Genomic DNA, 10,809 nt, shown 5'->3' on the forward strand with positions numbered 1-10,809 from the left:
TTGAAAGACAATAAAAAAGAAAACCAAAAGTTTGAAGCTTAGTAGAAATCGTTCTTAGAAATAAATCATTACCGAATTTCTTTTAGTACAAGTATAAGCAATGTCTTTTTAAGACATAATTTTCTGAAATTTGAGGATGTTATCTTTGTTTTTTTGTATAGTAATATTTTTTAAAGTAAATATTTGGATTGCTCGACTGGTACTTTTTTTGGTTTCTTTTTCTTTCCTTTTATTCTTTTGAGACCATATCTTTTCAACGTCTAAAGCTCCACCCATAATATCACCCGTCGACTAGGAAGACAAAAAATAAAAATAATTTAAAAATGTTCCGGTATTTTTCTAGTTTGAATTAAAAACTTAAAATTGTTGCTCAGACACCATAAATATTTTTGCAGTTTACATAATAATTTTACCAATTCTGAACTGAAGACTAAAATAATAAAAAAATTGAATCCTTTTTCTACGGAAATATGGCACAACGTGTTGTGCTATATTTCCATAGAAAAAAACCTAAATAACTTTTATTCTAGTTTTCAGTTCAGGATCGTTAAATTTATTATAGAAACTGAAAAAATATTTATGATGTCTAAGCCGTAATTTATTTTTATAATTACAAATAGAAAAATACCTGAAAATTATTTAATTATTTTTGTTTTTTGTTTGATTTAATGAACTTGATACGTCATACCTATCCTTTACTTAATATCATTTCCATTTTGTATTTTGAAAAAATATATTAGCAATGAATATTAAAGAGCTTCATTTTGAAATAGGAGAAAATGATTTGATCCCTAGTTCACTAAAAATTGTACGTTCTATAAGGCCAAGTTGGAATGTAGAAACCATAACTGTAAAGCTTTTTCACAGATGGCACCACTAATAAGCTGTTGGGAGTATCTGAAAAATCTGATACGAATAAAGATGACATGATACTTATTCGTGTTCATGGGGTGGGTACAAATTTGATCATCCATAGACAACTAGAAATAAATAACCTATTCAGGTTGCATGAAGCGGGTATTGGGTCAAAGGTATATGCCACTTTCAAGAATGGGCTAGCTTACAAATACATCAAAGGTGAAAAACTAGATACGACCTCATGTTGTTGCGAAGAGATTTATCCCCGGATAGCTGATCAACTGGCTAGATGCCATGCAGTACCCCTGAAATTGGATGAGGGAAAGCCCCATTTATGGAAGAAATTGTGGCTATTTTTCAACTTAAAACCTTGCAAGTTATTACAAGAACAGCAAAAAGAGAAACTTCAGAAGATTTTACCGACGAATGAGTTGGAAAAAGAAATTTTTTTATTGGAAGGAATCTTGTCAAGACTGGGGAGTCCCATTGTTTTCTGTCACAACGACCTTACTCCTGATAACATTTTATATGATACTATATGCTCTAGACTGTCGTTTATTGATTTTGAATATGCTGGACCAAACTACATGGCATTTGATATTGCGAATCATTTTAATGAATTTGCAGGTATTAGAACTGTAGATTATAGGCTATATCCCAGTGATGAATTTCAAATTAAATGGCTGGAAATCTATTTGCATCGTTACAAAAGTATCATATTAAATTCCGACGAGGTTTCTGTATCACATGAGGAAATTTCAACTTTAAAAAGACACGTGAATCTCTTTAGCTTAGCATCACCTTTTTTTGGGCTCTATGGGGATTAATACAAGCAACTAAATCGACCATTGATTTCGATTTCTTAGAGTATGCCATTATAAGATTCCATGAATATTTTTCAAAGAAGAAACTCTTACTAGAAGATTGCTAGGTCTTTTGCGGCAAGATTAAAGTTTGACTTCACAAACCAGGTGCTTGCGTGGGGGTAAACAAATGATGTGATTGTTCTGATATTCCTGATAGATTTTAGATAATGTACCTCAACAACTACTACTTCTGTAGGAAGTACTACGACGGTTGAGGATTTTGAAATGAAAATTTGATGAAACGTCCGGGGGAAAGTTTTACATAGTCCCCATTCACGTGCTCGTCTTTTACAAGTTTGCCGGAACCGCAGCCCGTACCGCAGCCACTATTTTTAGAAGTTATGGGTTATTCTACTTCTTCTTCGTCAATTACTAGGTTGCTAGCTACCGCTGCAACCCGCATGTACCAGTGTTGAAGTCTAGTTGTAAATGTACCAATGTTCACTTCTATGTACCAGTATTTAGTTCTCAATATAAATGTACCAGCGTTCAGTTCTATATTTGAATGAACCATCGGTTCTAGATGTAAATGCACCAGTGTTGGATTCCTCTTTTAGTTTACAGTTTTTATTTCTGTATGTAAGTGTATCAGTTTTCATTTCTATAGGTGTATATACCAGCCTTCAGTTCTATTGTAAGTGTACCAGTGTTTAGTTCTAGATGTAAATCTGCAAGTGTTCAGTTCCATGTGTAAATGTTCCATTATTCAGTGTTGTATGCTATGTTGCTTAAACACCATAAATAGTTTAGCCATTTGCGTAATATCTTTAGCAATTTTGAACTGAAAACTAAAATAATATTTATTTAAAATGTCAGTTACTATGGGCAAAAGTTCGTTTTTATTATATACCGCTGCAACCCGGATCTACAACCTCCCTTATATTATAATCATAGGCAGCGCGGCTAGAGCTGCCTACGTAAAGAACGATGTGGGCACAGTGTGTTTTTTTTCTCCACCCGGGCACTTCGTATCGAAGGAGTTGTCGTAGAAACTTTGAAAAGGGCTCATTCAATTATAAATTGAGTGGTTAGGCCCCTTTTAATAGTCAAAAGGGATTGAAGAGCAACTAGCCCCCCCTACCCATCATTCCCCCAAACACATCCAATGAAAATTTTGAGATAGCCATTTTGTTCAGCGTAGTTGATTTCCAGACAGAAATTATGTTTTTGAGGAGGACACTCCCCCACAGCCCTCAGGGCAAGGGTTTTAAGTTATGCCCTGGGGGCATATAAGGTTCTTAAAAAAGGCGTTGTCGTAAAAACTTCAAAAAAAGCTCATTCGATTGGAAATACAAAGGGCTATTGCCCTTTTTAATAGTCGAAAGTGATTGGAGGGCAACTAGCCCCCCTGCCCATCATTCCCCCAAACACATTCAATCAAAATTTTGAGATAGCCATTTTGTTCAGCGTAGTTGATTTCCAGACAGAAAATATGTTTTTGAGGAGGACACTCCCCCACAGCCCTCAGGGCAAGGGTTTTAAGTTATGCCCTGGGGGCATATGAGGTTTTTAAAAAGGCGTTGTCGTAAAAACTTCAAAAAAAGTTCATTCGATTGGAAATACAAAGGGCTATTGCCCTTTTTAATAGTCGAAAGTGATTGGAGGGCAACTAGCCCCCCTGCCCATCATTCCCCCAAACACATTCAATCAAATTTTTGAGATAGCCATTTTGTTCAGCGTAGTTGATTTCCAGATAGAAAATATGTTTGTTAGGAGGACACTTCCCCCACAACCCTCAGTGCAAGGATTTTAAGTTATGCCCTGGGGGCATATTAGGTTTTTATTGAAGGTGTTGTCGTAAAAACTTCAAAACAGGCTCATTTGATTAAAAATTCGAAGGGCTAGGACCCTTTTTAATAGTCAAAAGTGATTGGAGGGCAACTAGCCCCCGCCCCCTCACGCCCCTCATTCCCCCAAACACAACCAAGCAAAATTTTTAGATAGCCATTTTGTTCAGAGTATTTGATTTAAAGATAGAAAATTTGTTTTTGAGGAGGACACTCCCCCACAACCCTCAGTGCAAGGGTTTTAATTTATGCCCTGGGGGCATATAAGGTTTTTTGTAGAAGGCGTTGTCGTAGAAACTTCAAAAAAGGCTCATTCGATTGGAAATGCAAAGGGCTAGTGCTCTTTTTAATAGTTGAAAGTGCTTGGAGGGGAACTAGCCCCCCCACACCCATTATTTTCCAAAACACATCCAATAAAAATTTTGAGATAGCCATTTTGTTCAGTGTAGTTGATTTAAAGATAGAAAATATGTTTTTGAGGAGGACACTCCCTCACAACCCTCAGTGCAAGGGTTTTAAGTTATGCCCTTGGGGCATATACAGTTTTTTATAGAAGGCGTTGTCGTAGAAACTTCAAAAAAAGCTCATTCGATTAGAAATTCAAAGAGCTAGTGCCATTTTTAATAGTGTAAAGTGATTGGAGAGCAACTGGCCCCCCCCCCACGCCCATCATTCCCCAAAACACCTCCAATAAAAATTTTGAGATAGCCATTTTGTTCAGTGTATTTGATTTCCAGATAGAAATTATATTTTTGAGGAGGACACTCCCCCACAATCCTCAGGGCAAGGATTATAAGTTATGCCCTGGGGACGTATAAGGTTTTTATTGAAATCTCTGTCGTAAAAACTTGAAAAAGGGCTCATTCGTTTTGAAATTCAAAGGGATAGTACCCATTTTAATAGTCGAAAGTGATTTGAGGGCAACTAACCCCCTCTCACGCCCACCTTTTCCCCAAAAATATCCAATCAAAATTTTTAGAGAGCCATTTTATTCAACGTAGTTGAAAGTTTTGGAAATTAGGCCTTTCAGGATGACAACCCCTCCCCCCGAAGTCCTCAGGGCAAGGGTGGTAAGCTAAGTCCTGGGGCATAACTTACACCTAATAGTTACAACATTAGCGTCGTAGAAACGACAACGCTAATAGTTGAAAGTGATTGGATAGCAACTAACGCCCCTCTCACGCCACCAATTTCCAAAACACATCCTATCAAAATTTTGAGATAGCCATTTTGTTCAAAGTAGTCGAACGTTCTGGAAATTAGGTCTTTTAGGATGATAACCCCCCCCCCCCCCCAAAGCCCTCAGTGCAAGGGTTGTAAGTTATGCCCAAGGGGGCATATAAATTTTATATAAAAAGTTGTTGTATAAATCATAGTCAGCACGATCGCGCTGCCTAAGTACAGAACGGGGACACTCGAGAACGAGACAAGAAACGGAGACTAAGTAAAGAGGAGGACACTCCCCCACAACACTCGGGGCAAGGGTTTTAAATTATGCCCTAGGGGTATATAAGAACGATGTTGGCACAATGCATTATTTTTTTTTTCACAAAAGTTCATTCGGTTGGAAATTCAAAGGGCTAGTGCCCTTTTTAATAGTCGAAAGTGATTGAAGGGCAGCTAGCCCCCCTCCCCCCAACGCCCATCATTTCCCCAAAGACATCCAATCAAAATTTTGAGATGGCCCTTTTGTTCAGCGAAGTTGATTTCCAGATAGAAAATATGTTTTTGAGAGGGACACTCCCCCACAGCCCTCAGGGCAAGGATTATAAGTTATGCCCTGGGGGTATATAAGGTTTTTATTGAAATCTTTGTCGTAGAAACTTGAAAAACGGCTCATTCGATTTGAAATTCAAAGGGATAGTACTCTTTTTAATAGTCGATAGTGATTGGAGGGCAACTAACCCCCCTCTCACGCCAACCTTTTCCCCAAACACATCCAATCAAAATTTTTATATGGCCATCTTATTCAACGTAGTTGAAAGTTGAATTGAAAGAGCTGGTGCGTTTTTTAATAGTTGAAAGGGATTGGAGAGCGACTCACGTCCACCATTTTCTCAAACACAACCAATCAAAGTTTTGAGATATCCATTTTGTTCAACGTAGTTGAAAGTTCTTGAAATAAGGTCTTTTAGGATGATAACTCCCGCAGAACCCTCAATGCAAGGGTTGGAAGTTATGGCCTAGGGGCATAGAAAGTTTATATAGAAAGTTTTTATAGAAATTTCAAAAAGGGCTCCAAACTAAATGTTGCCATAAGATTAAATCAAAATGCACTGTGTTAATGCTACACAAAATAAGTTTTTCAAAGATAAGTAAAGAACTCCATTAAACAAAAAATGAGCAAAAATAAAATCAAATAATCTACCAAGCGTGAAACTACCACAAATCAGCATTGGTAAATAAATAAAACCCAAAACGAGCAGAAATTAACATAAGTTGGGCTCAAAACCCCTATGCCTTCCGAATACCAGAACATAATTCGCACTTTATTGAAAAAAATATAAGTGTTTTCACTTTTATAACTTTAATAAATCAAATAATACTAACATTTTGATTACTAAATATCAGTATATGTATATTAAACTGACAATGCATATTCATTTGTATTTTTTTCAGTAAAGTGCAAATTATTTTCTGGCCTTGGGAAGGCATAGGGGTTTTGAGCCCAACTTATGTTAATTTCTGCTCGTTTTGGGTTTGACTCGGTTATTTATTGTAATTTCTGTTCGTTTTGGGTTTCATTTATTTATCGATGCTGATGTGTGGTAGTTTCACGCTTTGTCAAGTTAAAGTCTACACAACACTTCTATTAATAACTACTTGACTAAAACGATTTATGATGAACTATATCGATCCTTTATGTAATTAATTAAAAAGAATTTTCCAAAAAATAAGTTTTTCAAAAAAAAGTAAAGAACTCCATTAAACCAAAATGAACAAAAATAGATTCAAATAATCTACCAAGCATACAACTACCATAAATTAGTATCAATAAATAAATGAAACCCAAAACAGACATATATTAAAATAAATAAAAGAGTAAAACTCAAAACGAGCAGAAATTAATATGAGTAGGGTTCAAAACTGTTTTCTAAAATCCAGAACGTAATTTTTACTTTACTGAAAAAATTCAAACGAATTTACTGAAAAAAAAATGTACATCGTCAGTTTAATATACATATGCTGATGTTTATTCCTTAAAATCTTAATTAATTTTTGATTTCTTAAAGTTATAAAAGTGAAAACATTTAAAAGAATCTTTTTCAGTAAAGTACAAATTATGTTCTGACTTTTAGAGAACATAGGGGTTTTGAGCCCTACACATATTAATTTCTGCTCGAATTGAGTTTGACTCTTCCATTTATATTAATATCTGTCTGTTTCAGGTTTCATTTATTTATTGATACTGATTTGTGCTAGTTGTATGCTTGATAGATTATTTGATTCTATTTTTGTTCATTTTGGTTTAATGAAGTTCTTTACTTTTTTTGAAAAGCTTATTTTTTGAAAAATGTTTATTAATTAATTTCTGTTCGTTTTATATTGACATAGTCTTTTTCAGGGATTAGAAAATTTAAATCCTTCCGGTTTTCCTTTAAGAATTTATAGTTTGGCCTGCTATTTTTATGCTGGAGAAACTTTTTCAGCAATTTTTAACAACATAACCTCTTTTGAAAATCATCACACAAATAGTAGTGTTTGTATGACACTACTCATATAGTAGTGACAAGAAGATGTGTATGACTAAAGTCATACACATCCTCTAGTTGACATGATGAATAAAAGTTAACACCGTTCCCCAAAAAATTATATTTATACTTTTTCACAGCCTGGATACACTTACACTCTTTTGCTACTCCTACTACTACTACTAACAACTCACCGCAGCACCAAGCCGCCTGAGGCCAACAAAGCTATGCACGCTCCTCCTCTACCCCAATCTATTCAAAGCCTCCCTTTTTACACCCGCCCACTAAGTTCCCATTTCCTTTAAATCTTTCTTTATGACGTCCTCCCACCCCAGACAGGGACGACCTGCTTTCCATTTAGCTCTAGACGGTTGGCCGAAAAGAAGAATCTTCGGCAATCTGTCATCCTTCATCCGCACAACGTGCCCTAACCACCTAAACCTGTCTTTTATTATAGCCCTAGAGAGCGGTATTGAACCACATTTTTCGTATAGCCTATGGTTTGAAATACGGTCAGTCAGCCGGGTACCCAGAACAATCCTTAAGTAGTTTCTTTGGAAAACATCTAGCAAATCTTAATCAGCTTTTCGGAGTGTCCATGCTTCAGAGCCATATTTGACCACTGTCATCACTGTAGCTTCTAATATTCTAATCTTGGTTTGCAGACTTATCTTCCTATTCTTCAAGACTTTTCTTATCTGTGAAAAAACACCCTGAGCCTTGGCTATTCTATTTTTAACATCTTCACAGCTCTCACCATCTTTACTAATAATACTACCAAGGTAAGTGAAGCTGCCCACCCGATCAATCTTTTCATTACCCAACGTCACCTTTTCATCTTCACCTTATTCTAGCCTTAGTGACTTAGTCTTCCTAACATTAATTTTCAAACCAATTCTAGCGCCCTCAACTCGCAAAACCTCTAAAACTTCATTCATTTTGCTCACACTTTCGTCTAGGATGCTTAAATCATCAGCATAATCCAAGTCCAGGAGACTTTTTCCTCCCCATTTGATTCCGTGATCTCCCATTGCCTTTCCTGTGCTCCTTAAAACAAAGTCGATCAAAATAATCCATATAAAAGGGGATAGAACACAACCCTGCTTAACTCCTGATTTAATACAAAACCAGCTGCTAACCTCATTTCCTACCTTAACCGCAGCAGTGTTATTCTCCGTACATAGCACTAATCATTTTAATGTATTTGTCTGGTATACCATACAAGGATAAAACCTTTAGTAAAGCTCTTCTATCAACAGAATCGAACGCTCGCTCATAATCTATAAAACTGAGGACCAAAGGTGTATGAAAACTCAGGCACTTCTCAATTATTAGCCTAAGAGTGAAAATTTGGTCGACACATCCTCTACCTTTTCTAAAACCGCACGGCTCTTCTCTTAAAACCTTGTCTACGGTATCTCTCAGTCTAAAAAGTATCATATTACTAAGTAATTTGCTACCTACATAGACCAGACTAATGCCTCGATAAATACCACATTCACTCTTATCACCTTTCTTATAAAGTGGCCTAATTAAGCGTTTCTGAGATCGTTAGGTACTTCCCCTTTTTCAAAAATTATATTCATAATCTTCAATAACTTATTTCTAACCTCAGAACCACCATATTTAAGAAACTCATTTACCACCCTATCAGCACCCAGAGCCCTATTATTCTTTAATCCTTTTAGTACTGTTGCTAATTCCTCCTCACAAAACAAATCTTCCTTCACATCCAAGGTATCACAAACTTTTTCATTTTCCTCTATACATTTTCCTGCAACTCTATCTCGGTTAAGCAAGTTCTCAAAATGTTCGGCCCATCTCGCTTTAGTTTTTTCCTTATCGCAAATTGCCACCCCATTCCTATCTTCAACTGGGACAAGTCCGGATCGACTACGCCCTCTTAATTTGTTAACGTGCCAGTACAATATTTTACTATTATGCCGTCTAGCTGCATCTTCCAGATCATCGGCAATTTTATCCATGGCCTCCACTTCACACCTCCTTAGTTCATATTTCAATGCTTTCTCCACTTTCTTTACGTTCCTTTCGTTTTCATACGATCTATCACTAAGATAATTCTTGTACAAGTCCTTTCTCCTTTCTATTAAACATAAAGCTTTTTCGCTGATATTCTTAGCTGCAGTTCTGGCTTTCTTCCCTAATACACCTTCAGCAGCTTCACAAATTATTTTTCTAAAATTATTCCAACCATATTCCTCATTATCAAATTTTAAACTCTCAAGTTTAGTATTGAATTGTTCCTGAAAATTTTCTCTCAAATTCTCATCCTGGAGTCAACTAACATCATAACTTCCTGGGAGGTAGTTACTCTTCCAAATTTCAACTTTAAATGAACCCTTGACACTACTAGATGGTGATCTTTACTTTTAACATCAATAACAGGACTCCTATATGCCCTAGTACTTTGTATTGATCCTGCCAGTCTTTACTATAACATAATCAATAAGGTTTGCTGTCTTACCATCACGTGAATGCCATGTAAACTTATGAGCCATTTTATGACCAAACACCGTATTGGTTATAACTAGATTGTTATACCTACAAAATTGCAAAAGTCTGTATCCATTACTGTTTTCTTTTCCTACACCAAATTTACCTAAGCTGGGATACCATCTATCCCTATTTCTACCAACCTGGGCGTTAAAATCTCCCAGTAATAACATCATATTTCCACCTGGGACCTTGTCTATATGCTCCTGTAACTGTAAGTAAAATTCATTTGAGTCACTAGTATCTCCGTCAGTCGGTTCTACAGAGGCGTATACTACTATAACTGATACCCTGAACTTTCTAGTCATAAAATAAGCAATTAATATTCTATTATTAATACCTTCCCAGCCTAAACAAGACTTAGCAGCTTCCTTATTCATCATGAGCCCTACTCCCTGTCTATATACCCCATCCTTCCTGTCTGAGTAAACAAACTCTATATCAACTAATGTCAGGCTTCCTACCCCTGGGATATGAGTTCCTGAAACTCCTAATAAATCCAGTTTGAATCGTCTGAATTCGTCAGTCAAAATGTCGATACGATAGTCATTTTTTTAATGTCGTAACATTCCAAGTTCCAATTTTCATGTTTTTTAAATAATTGAAATTATTTTCGCCTCAGGAAAAGCAATGATCCCGGATACCAGTGCAGGACGGGGATCATCTATCTTCTCAAGTCTACACCGAAGTGCTTGAGCCGGCTTAGAACCGGACAACAAGAAGTCCCTGGGACCTCCAATTGAATGGAGGTTTTGTGGAATCCTAGGCCCATCTTAGTCACAACATGGTTTTCCACTCTTGGCAATGTTCTTCTATCAACAGAACTCAAAATCATGTAGAAGCAGTCTCTATCATTATACCTCTGATTCATTACATAGCCATATTAACAAAAATTATTTATCTGCAAGAATGTGGCTAAAAACATATCAAACGTCCATGAAGAGGTTTTTCAGCCCAAAAACACCTATTAAAACAAACTAATCCTCAAAAAATTATTCATTAGTCAGAATCCCGTGCGAATGCTGTGTCGTTTACTAGGCTATAATTTCCTCGAGGGGCACCACTCCTCAAGTGGGAATAGAGTTGACCGCA

At 36.3% G+C, this 10,809-nt stretch overlaps 1 pseudogene; it reads left to right on the plus strand.

The window, feature by feature from the left end:
• The first annotated feature begins 724 nt into the window (after positions 1–724).
• Positions 725–1,789, plus strand: LOC148954468 (ethanolamine kinase 2 pseudogene; annotated as a pseudogene).
• The last annotated feature ends 9,020 nt before the right edge of the window (positions 1,790–10,809 follow it).

This window comes from Artemia sp. Qi Xiang Cuo, chromosome 3 (genome assembly GCF_049724085.1).
Source record: "Artemia sp. Qi Xiang Cuo chromosome 3, ASM4972408v1, whole genome shotgun sequence".
NCBI lineage: Eukaryota > Metazoa > Arthropoda > Branchiopoda > Anostraca > Artemiidae > Artemia > Artemia sp. Qi Xiang Cuo.